The 9,268-nt window shown below is 41.6% G+C and overlaps 1 protein-coding gene across 5 annotated transcripts in view; it reads left to right on the forward strand.

Moving 5' to 3' along the window:
* Positions 1–15: 15 nt before the first annotated feature.
* Positions 16–9,268, forward strand: part of RAB3IP (RAB3A interacting protein) — a 57,724-nt gene continuing 48,471 nt past the window's right edge. For 2 of the 5 annotated variants that reach the window (XM_015566834.1, XM_015566835.1), the window contains exon 1: positions 16–103. The gene's annotated coding sequence lies outside the window, so the exon portion shown is untranslated. The remainder of the gene's footprint in view (positions 104–9,268) is intronic. The other 3 variants (XR_001514630.1, XM_006768148.2, XM_006768149.2) reach the window with 2 other exon arrangements.

The following is a 9,268-nucleotide window of genomic DNA, read 5'->3' on the forward strand; positions in this document are numbered from 1 at the left end:
CCTGGTGGGCGGGAGCCGTCGCCGGTCGCGCCGTAGGAAGGAGGCTGCCCGGTGGAGCTTGACTTTTGTTTCGGGAGTTGGGACGCGCTGCACCGACGTAATTGTAATTACACTGCTCTTTCCAGCGGTGACAGCTCACTCGGTCGCGGGGGGGCGGGGGGCGGGGGAGCGAGATGAAGGGATCCTAGGAGTGATGTTAGGTGGGATCCTGCAGCGCGTGGAGTGGCCAGTTGCTATATGGGATTTAAAAAAACCCTCCAAAAACTGTAATGGCTAAAGGGTAAGGTCTTGTAAGTGAAGACCGCTGGCTTCGTACTGCTTCTTCAGAGGCAGTGGAGTTTGGAGGAAACGTAGCACATCCCGGCGCTACCCGATTCAGGAAAGAGCCATGTAATCTTCTGCCATAGAATACTTACATAATTGGATAGGCTGGTAAGAGGATTAAAACAGTACCGCTCTGTTGTAAATCTTTGGAAAGACCCAGTTTTTAGTCATTATCCTCATTCTTATTTTGTGGTTCGTGCAGTTTTTTTTTTTTTAGAGGTGAATGACACATCAAGGAGGAAAGAGACCGAATAGATTTGAAGATCAATCCTAGTGAATGTTTTATGTCGTTAAATAACCCACCAGTTTAATGGGGCCTTGTTCTGCTGACATTTGTTGTTTACTAGTACTGTGCATCATGTTTGGACAGACATTATATCCCGATAGTGGCTTAGTTGATCGAATCCTAAAGCCCTTGTGGAATTTATAGAAATGAATTGAGCAATTATATTCAATGTTACTACAATAGTGTATTTCTTACTGATAGGAGAAAAGCCTTTTATTTTTTCACGACAGCAGAATTACATATTAGTGCATACTTTTTTTGAATCAAAATGGATACATTTACTATAGCTCTTCCTTATGTGTCTGGCAAACAACTCATTTGTGGTATGGAAACTTCTAACCTTTCACCAGGATGGATATTTGATGTTCAGCTGCTTATGGGGTTTGCAGTTAGTGGGGTTTCTAATTAGAGCCAATTGTACTTTTTGAATGAATGTAGCTATGCATACTCTTCTTTCAATATTTTTCCCTCTAACTTTCCCTAAACTTGTCTCCCCCCAACATAGATACTGCACAAATAATTTTAAAATTAAAGGTTCTTAGAAATCTCGGTCTCCATCATTTTTTAATATGCAGGCAAAAACTTGTAGGTTACATGTAGTTTTACATGTAGTATTGTGGTTATTATACCTTCCTTTTTCCCATCCTGAGTAGGACTTGTTGACCCAATTAGTAAACTGATCAGATGAAAAATTAGTAAATTGGTGTGTTTTTTTAAGTTTTAGCTCCATTACTGTACATGTGACCTTGAGTAAATCATTTAACCATGCTGAGCTTATTTTCTCTATTTGTGAATGATTAGGTATTAGGTTGAACCATATACATTTGCCGGTAGTCAGTTGTTTTTCATATGCTTCAACCTAATATGAGCTTCATGGTAGTGGGATGTGAATTAAATGAGGTACTCTGTGTAACATGTGGGGGTAGGGGAGCGGGGGAAGAACAGAAATATAAGCCTGACAGTGTGCCGCATCCTGTTCTTGTTGCTTTAGATGCCCCGACTCCTTATTCTTGGGACATTCCTGGGATATTGGTGGTGGTAGTGAGTTTTACAGATGAGGGAATTGAGGCTCAGAGAGGTGAACTAACTTGACTGTGTTTACTTGTCAAAGGTCATATACTAGTTATAGCTGGCCAATGGCAGAGCCAGTATTAAAAACTGAGTGATTGCCCCAAATGGAACTTTTTAAAAAAATGTTTTATTGTTGATAGAATTACAGATGTCTCCATTTTCTCTCCCTTGCCCCCCATTCTCCCAAACCCTCCTCAACGCCCCCCCCCGCCCCAAGTCTTCACTATCCTATTGCCCATGTACATGAGTGATGCATAAAACTATATAAGTTCTTTAGTTTGTCTCTTCTTGTTTCCCCATCCTCACATCAATGTATGTCAGTCTGTTCCATGCCTCCATGCTTTGGATCTTATTTTGTTAGTCAGTTCAGTTTGTTCATTAGATTCCACAAATAAGTCAAAATAGAACTCTTAACATCCTTGCTTCTTCCATTCTTGGTCTATACCTTCTGTAAAAGAATTTTGTAACTATAAAAGGTGAAAGGCATTATCATTTGCATTTCTGGTTAAAAAAATATCCAGGCCCTGGCCATGTAGCTCAGTTGGTTAGAGTGTCCTCCAGGTATGTCAAGGTTTTGGGTTTGATCTCCCTCAGGGCATGTATAAGAAGCATCTCCCTCTCTTTCTCCCTGTCTCTCCCCCTTTCTTCCTCCTCTCCCCCTCTCTCCCACTCTCTTCCCCTCTTCTCCTCTCCCTCTCCTTCCCCCTCCCCCTCTCCCTCCCACTCACCCCCCTCACAAATCAATAAATAAAGACTGACTAGGTTTTCCTACAAGGGTGATACCAGTGCTATTACTACTATTGAGTCTAGGGCTTACCATGTATCAAGTTCTGATTTAAGCACTATGCCAGTTTATAATCACAGTGACCTAGGAAGTAATCCCTACTTTTATCCCATTTTATAGTTGAGAAGATTGAGGAACTCATGAAGCTTGCTCAAGGTCACAGTGCTAGTTAAGTGACAAGACTAGATTAGAAGTCAGGCAATTTGTCTTTAATGGCCATGCTCTTAACCTCTCTACTCCACTACTTCCTCATGTGCAGGTTGTAATTACTTTTAATTTAGCTTTTATGAGATACTTAGCATTAGTGTATTAAGTAATTCTTCATGTGTCACCAGAGATTTTTAAATCAAACACTCATTGAGCATCTGCTCTGCACTCACAGTGGGGGTTAAAGGAAAGTATTCTTAATAAGTCTGGAACATAGGCTACATACCCATTCCCATATCTTTTATAAGTTCCTCAAATTTAGAAGGTGCTCTTCTGTTGTGCTAATTTTAATGAGTGCAAAATAAGACAAAGTGTTAGAATAGTTGGATAATGGGGAGGAAGGAAGGATGAGTAGTGGGGTAGAGATATTTGTGTGTGGAGGTATGAGGGAAAGCCTGGAGGACATTCTGAGAGAGTACAGCTTATCAAACTAAGCTTTGTCTTCTATAGTCCTGGTTAAGATGCAGTTAAAATGAAGGGTAGTAAACTGGTTACTGAATTAATTACTTACATGTACTTGATATCCTAAAAACAATGCCTCTATTTTAGTATTTATTAATCTTGATATTTACATTGTATTTACAATGTTAATGACAAGGAGGCCTCTTCCTTTATGGTTCTCAACCTTCCTAATGCCGCGACCCTTTAATACAGTTCCTCATGTTGTGGTGACCCCCAACCATAAAATTATTTTCGTTGCTATTTCATAACTGTCATTTTGCTACTGTTATGAATCGTAATGTAAATATCTGATATGCAGGATGTATTTTCGGGGGTCGCGACCCACAGGTTGAGAACCGCGGTGAGGGTTTAAGTTATCTTACCCCATTTTATAGCTTTAGTATTGGGCCTGGAACCCAAACGCAGGTACTGTGCTGTGTTTGGTGATGAATGGTCAGTAGGAGACTGTTAGGATGTATTGAAATTGATCTAGAAGTAGAAATGGAGATGAGGGCTCAGAGTGAGCATTGAGGAGACTGAGGAAAGGAAGACAGGGATACTTATAACAGGTAGCATTAGCTTGTCATCTTTATTTCCCCCCTCTGCTTTCCTTTTCAGCTTGTAACTAAATGAGGTAGTTTCAGAAGCTTAAATTGCATGTAGTCATTGTTAGAAAAAAGTGAAAAAGTAATTTTGATTTAGGATGTCAGCCACACAAAATTAGTGATAGCCATAAACTAAGATTACTTAAGTCAGAGGGAAAAGAATGAAAATTATTGAAATAGTTCAAATTTATGGGAGATTTGTTGCTTGTAGTTAACGACAGGTTTGTCAATGTAAATGTAATGAAAGTTGATGAACTTCTAGATTATATGAATTGGCAGTCTAATATAAAGAAACTGAATTTAAGAATGTGAGTGCCCTAGAAGCATAGAAGAGCAGACAGATGAGAGCTTAGAACCAGTTAAATAAGTGGGTTGTAATTTGAAGTATCTAGAAAAGAGGAATACTATTAGGTATTTACTTTGGGCACTTGGTTAACAAATGGGGATAAAATATGGATGAACAACCAAAGTAGGGTTGAGAAAACAAGTAAATATGCATTAATTAATTTCTTGGTGGGAAGAGAATTTATGTTTGAACATAGAGTAATTAAGTGACATGTTCAAATTCATAAAGCTAGTCAATGACAGGACCTGAACTAGAAGGAACGTTTTCTGAAGCTAGTTTGATAACATCCTCTTATTCCCCCCAACTTTGAAAATTCAGTTTCTCCAGTCTTGATGCTAGTCTAAAGCAAGCATGTCAAACTCGCGGCCCACAGGCCACTGCCTCGTTTATGTGGCCTGTGTTAGTTAGCCTTTGAGTTTGACATGCTTGCTTTAAAGGTATTCTTTTAGCTGTCTTTTTTTTCTCTTCCTCTTCTTCAGGAAAGGTAGCTTGTAATCACTGTCTCTGCTCCTCACTGCTTTGCTCTTCATCCCCAGTCTAAGGACTCTTGCTTATTTTAACAGATACTTCAGTGCCTGTTGAATGTTTAGTTGACATATATTCTTGCATATACAAAATAAGGAGGCTTCCACTATTAAGAAAGAGAAACTTACAAAACTATTTTAAAAAATTTCTGTTATAAGGATTTGTAATTAAGTACAATATTAGTAACCCAGTAAGTACTGAGCATTTCCTGAAAACCCTTAATTTAAGAATTTGCAATAACATATCTAAATATGTCAGATTGGCCCTAACTGGTTTGGCTCAGTGGATAGAGCATTGGCCTGTAGACTGAAGGGTCCCAGGTTTGATTCTGGTCAAGGGCATGTACCTTGGTTGCGGGCACATCCCCAGTAGGGGGTGTGCAGGAAGCAGCTGATCAATGTTTCTCACTCATTGATGTTTCTAACTCTCTAGTACTCTCCCTTTCTGTAGAAAATCAATAAAATATATTTAAAAACAAACAAACAAAATGTCAGATTGTATATATTTGTGGAATTAGTAAGTGGAAATTAATTTGTGATCTATGTTAATGAGTGCGAAGATGGTATAATTTCATTGACCATTTGACTAATTTTTCCTTTGGGTTATTAATTAAATCCACACTTATAAACATAGAATGCTTCTTAAAATGTAAATGTGATTTTTTTTGTTACAGCCTAAATTTTAATTTGGAAAATCAACTTTAAAATTACAATGAAAGCTAATGGGAAAATGATTTATGTACTTATTATATATACATACTAGAGGCCCGGTGCATGAAATTTGTGCACTCTGCAGGGGGCAGGTCGGGGCGGGGTCACTCAGCCTGGCCTGCACCCTCTCACAGTCCGCTCACAGTCCGGGCGAGACTCCTGTATTGAGTATGTGCCCCCTGGTGGTCAGTGTGCATCATAGCGACCAGTTGTTCCACCACCGGGCTAAATGTGAGAGGGTGCAGGCCAGGCTGAGGGACCCCACTGGTGCACAGTCGAGGCTGGGGAGGGACGCAGGAGGTTGGCCAGCTGGGTTGGGACTGTGGGAGGGCTCCAGGGTGTCTCCAGCCCATCTTGCTCAGTCCTGATTGGCCGCACACCAGCAGCAAGCTAACCTACCAGTCAGAGCATCTGTCCCGCCCCCCCCCCCCCCCCCCCGTGGTCAGTACACTCAGTGACTGGTCGACTGTCGGCCCCCTGGGGGTCAGTGCATGTCATAGCGAGAAGTTGAGCGGCCTTAGCATATCATTAGCATATTACCCTTTGATTTGTTGAATGAATGACTGGACGACTGGACACTAAGCATATTAGGCTTTTATTATATAGGATACTTTTTTGTTTTATTTTTTCCTTCTTTATGTAGTATTTGAATACATCTCAAAACTTTCTAATTATGGAGAATTTTAAATCAAATAAATACACTCAGTAGTGTAATGAACCATAAAGTTCCCATCATCTAGCTCCAATAACCATCAACAATGGTCAGTTCTGCTTCAGCTACTTCTCCCCTCCTATATTATTTTAGCAAATTCCAGGAAGTGTATAATTTAGTCTGTAAATATTTCAGTATGTATTTCTGAAAGAGAAGGGATAGCTACAGCATTAGTATATACTTTTAAAAATTCACATTAATTCCTTAGTGTCAAGTTAGGCACACTTTTTTTTTAATATACAAAAATAAGACCACTTTAGTAAAGTCAATTCTGCCTACTTTTATTTTTGTACTAGTTTTCTCTCTAAATCCTACAGGGTATGAAAAAGTATTTTAAATTCCAGCATAGCAGCAAAATAGAAGAGGAAATAATGATGCCAAAAAAAATATAGGGAAAAAGAGTAGAAAGAACACAGCAATAACAAATGCTCATTTCATGAGCAGTGTTTTAGAGGAACTTTAGTTTTTTCTTTCTGAAAGTAAGTCAAGGGTTTAGATTAAGCAGTATTCTTCTGTTTGGCTTGTTCACTTCTTATGGTTGGTTTGGTGAGACCTGTCTTAAGAGATCTTCTGCCTTGATCTAACCTTTATCTGAGTCCCTCCTCCCTACCTAATCAGTTTTACCTTTTAAGTGATTCTTAGATGTAATGGAGTCAGGTGTTGGAGTCAGACACACCAGGGTTTGAATCCTAGGTCTTATCTATTGACTGAGCGGGTTGAAGTTAATAAATCTCTCTGAGCCTTGGTTTCTGTATCTGCAAATAGAGATAAGAACCATTTCAAAGAAATGCTATGAGGAGTAACTAGAATAATGTATATGTATGTATGTCACACGTACAGAATGTAGTAATGTAATTTATATGTGTGTAATGCCATGTGTATGTGTAAGTAAATGAATCTATTGTTTGAATGCTTTTCATGTGTATATGTCTCCATTCTCTCCATTCGCAATGCATGACCTTGGTATTAGATCAGATCTTCATAATCTCTTGCCTAGCCTGTTTCACTAACTAACCTCTTAACCAATTGCCTCTAGTCTCTTCTCTCTAAAGTCCTCATTGCCTTTGGTGTCATTTTTCTAGTGACGTTACAGTACATAAGCACTTTCTGAAATGTGGATCTGGTCATTTCTTCAGGATAAATTACAGCAACATTTTCCATGTTAAAGCTTCTAATGGTCGGTCTGTCACATGTGTGCTTCTCCAGCCTGATTTTCTATCTTTTCTTCCTTTGTTAGTTTTACTAGTGCCAAATACTCATTCCCTGACTGCCCTATCCTATTTCATTGCCTTGCTCATCTATTGGATTCTTCTTGAACGTTTAAAATCTAACCTACGTTTTACTTCACCTTGAAACATTCTCTTCTCCCTCCACTCCCACAACCCTCAGAGTTAACACTTAGAGGCTGTGCACCACCTCTTTGGTCTGTGTTCATACCTGTATTCTTAGAATTTAGTACCAAGGATTTGCCTTGAGGAGTTGAAGTTGGCAATCTTCCTTCCATTCCAACTAGAATAAATATAATTGATAAAATGTATTAAATACACTTATTTTATACTAATCTATATATATAAAACCCTAATATGCAAATAGACCAAATGGAAGAACAACTAACAACTGAAAAACCAGTCGCTATGACGTGTGCTGACCACCATGGGGCGCACGCGGAAACATGGCGGGCGTCAGCAGCAGGTGGCAGAGTGCAGAACATGGCGGGCATCGGCTGTGGTGGGATGTTGGAGTAGGTGAGCGGGGGCGCCAGACCAAAGCGGGGCGCTGGTCACTGTCATTGGGGCGAGCCTGTGGTGGTTACTGAAAATTTTTTGCTCACGTGTGCCGCGATCCCGCCAGGCGTGCACACCTGCTGCCAGCACCTGCACCTGCTGCCGGTGCCGGCCCAGCTCGCACCCGCTGCTGGTGCCAGAGCCACCGTTTGCACCCACACTGCTGGTGCCCAGCACTGGCCCCGATTGCTCGGCGCTGTTAGCGGGTGCGAGCGGCAGCTGCCAGCCCAGATCGCCCCTCAGGACTTCTCCACCTTCCTCTGCTCCTGAGGGGCAATCGGACCAGCAGCTGCCTCTCACACCTGCTGTCAGTGACAGCCCCGCTTGCACCCACTGCTGGTGCCAGAGCCACTGCTTGCACCCACTGCTGGCACCGGCACTGCTCGCATCCACAGCTGGCACTGGAGCCGCCACTCACATCCGCTACCAGTGCCCGGTGCCAGTCCTGATCACTTGGCACCACAGCGGGTGTGAACGGCAGTCTCCAGTCTGATCGCCCCTCAGGGCTTCTCCACCTCCCCCTCCTGACGGGCGATCAGGGCAGCAGCTGCCACTTGCACCCACTGACGGAGCTGGCCCCAATTGCTCCGCACTGTTAGCGCGTAGGAGCAGGGCTGCTGGCAGACGGGACCGGGGGCCGTGGCGGAAGGGGCTGGGCGGGGGCATGGAGGATGGGTCAAAACCCACCCACCCCTATGCCCACCGCAGCCTTGCGGCCCACAGTTCCTTTCAAGGTGCACAAATTCATGCACTAGGGCCCTAATATTATATATAAATGTGCTTAATATATAAATATATATTTTAAATGTTGCTGAGGGTTTTTAACGAGATGAATTGATGGAATTTACTATACATACTTGAATTCATTATACATACTATTGAAGTAGCAGTCTATTTTTAATGACAGAAGCTGTTTCTTTCATAATTTATGCTAAATTAAGAAGACCGTTAATTAATTCAGAAAAAAAAGCAACTGGATGTACCTCTCTTCCCTCCATTCCCCATATGTCAATAAATTGAGAGAGGAAAATAATACATGTAATAATTCTTTTTTAAAAAATTTGGTTTTATTGCTTAAAGTATTACAAATGTCTCCTTTTCCCCCCCTTGACCTTCCCCTGGCCTCCCCTATCCCCCCAGTGTCTGTGTCCATTGGTTATGCTTATATGCATGCATACAAATCCTTCGGTTGATCTCTTACCGCCCTCCCGCAGCCCTCCCCGACCTTCCCGCTGCAGTTTGACACTTACCGCCCCCGCAGCCCTCCCCGGCCTTCCCGCGGCAGTTTGACAGTCTGTTCAATGCTGCTCTGCCTCTGTATCTATTTTTGTTCATCAGTTTATAATGGTCTTTATTATCCATAAATGAGTGAGATCATGTGGTATATTTTCTTCATTGACTGGCTTGTTTCACTTAGCATAATGCTCTCCAGTTCCATCCATGCCGTTGCAAATGGTAAGAGTTCCTTCTTTT

The sequence above is a fragment of the Myotis davidii genome, unplaced genomic scaffold (assembly GCF_000327345.1).
Source record: "Myotis davidii unplaced genomic scaffold, ASM32734v1 scaffold582, whole genome shotgun sequence".
NCBI lineage: Eukaryota > Metazoa > Chordata > Mammalia > Chiroptera > Vespertilionidae > Myotis > Myotis davidii.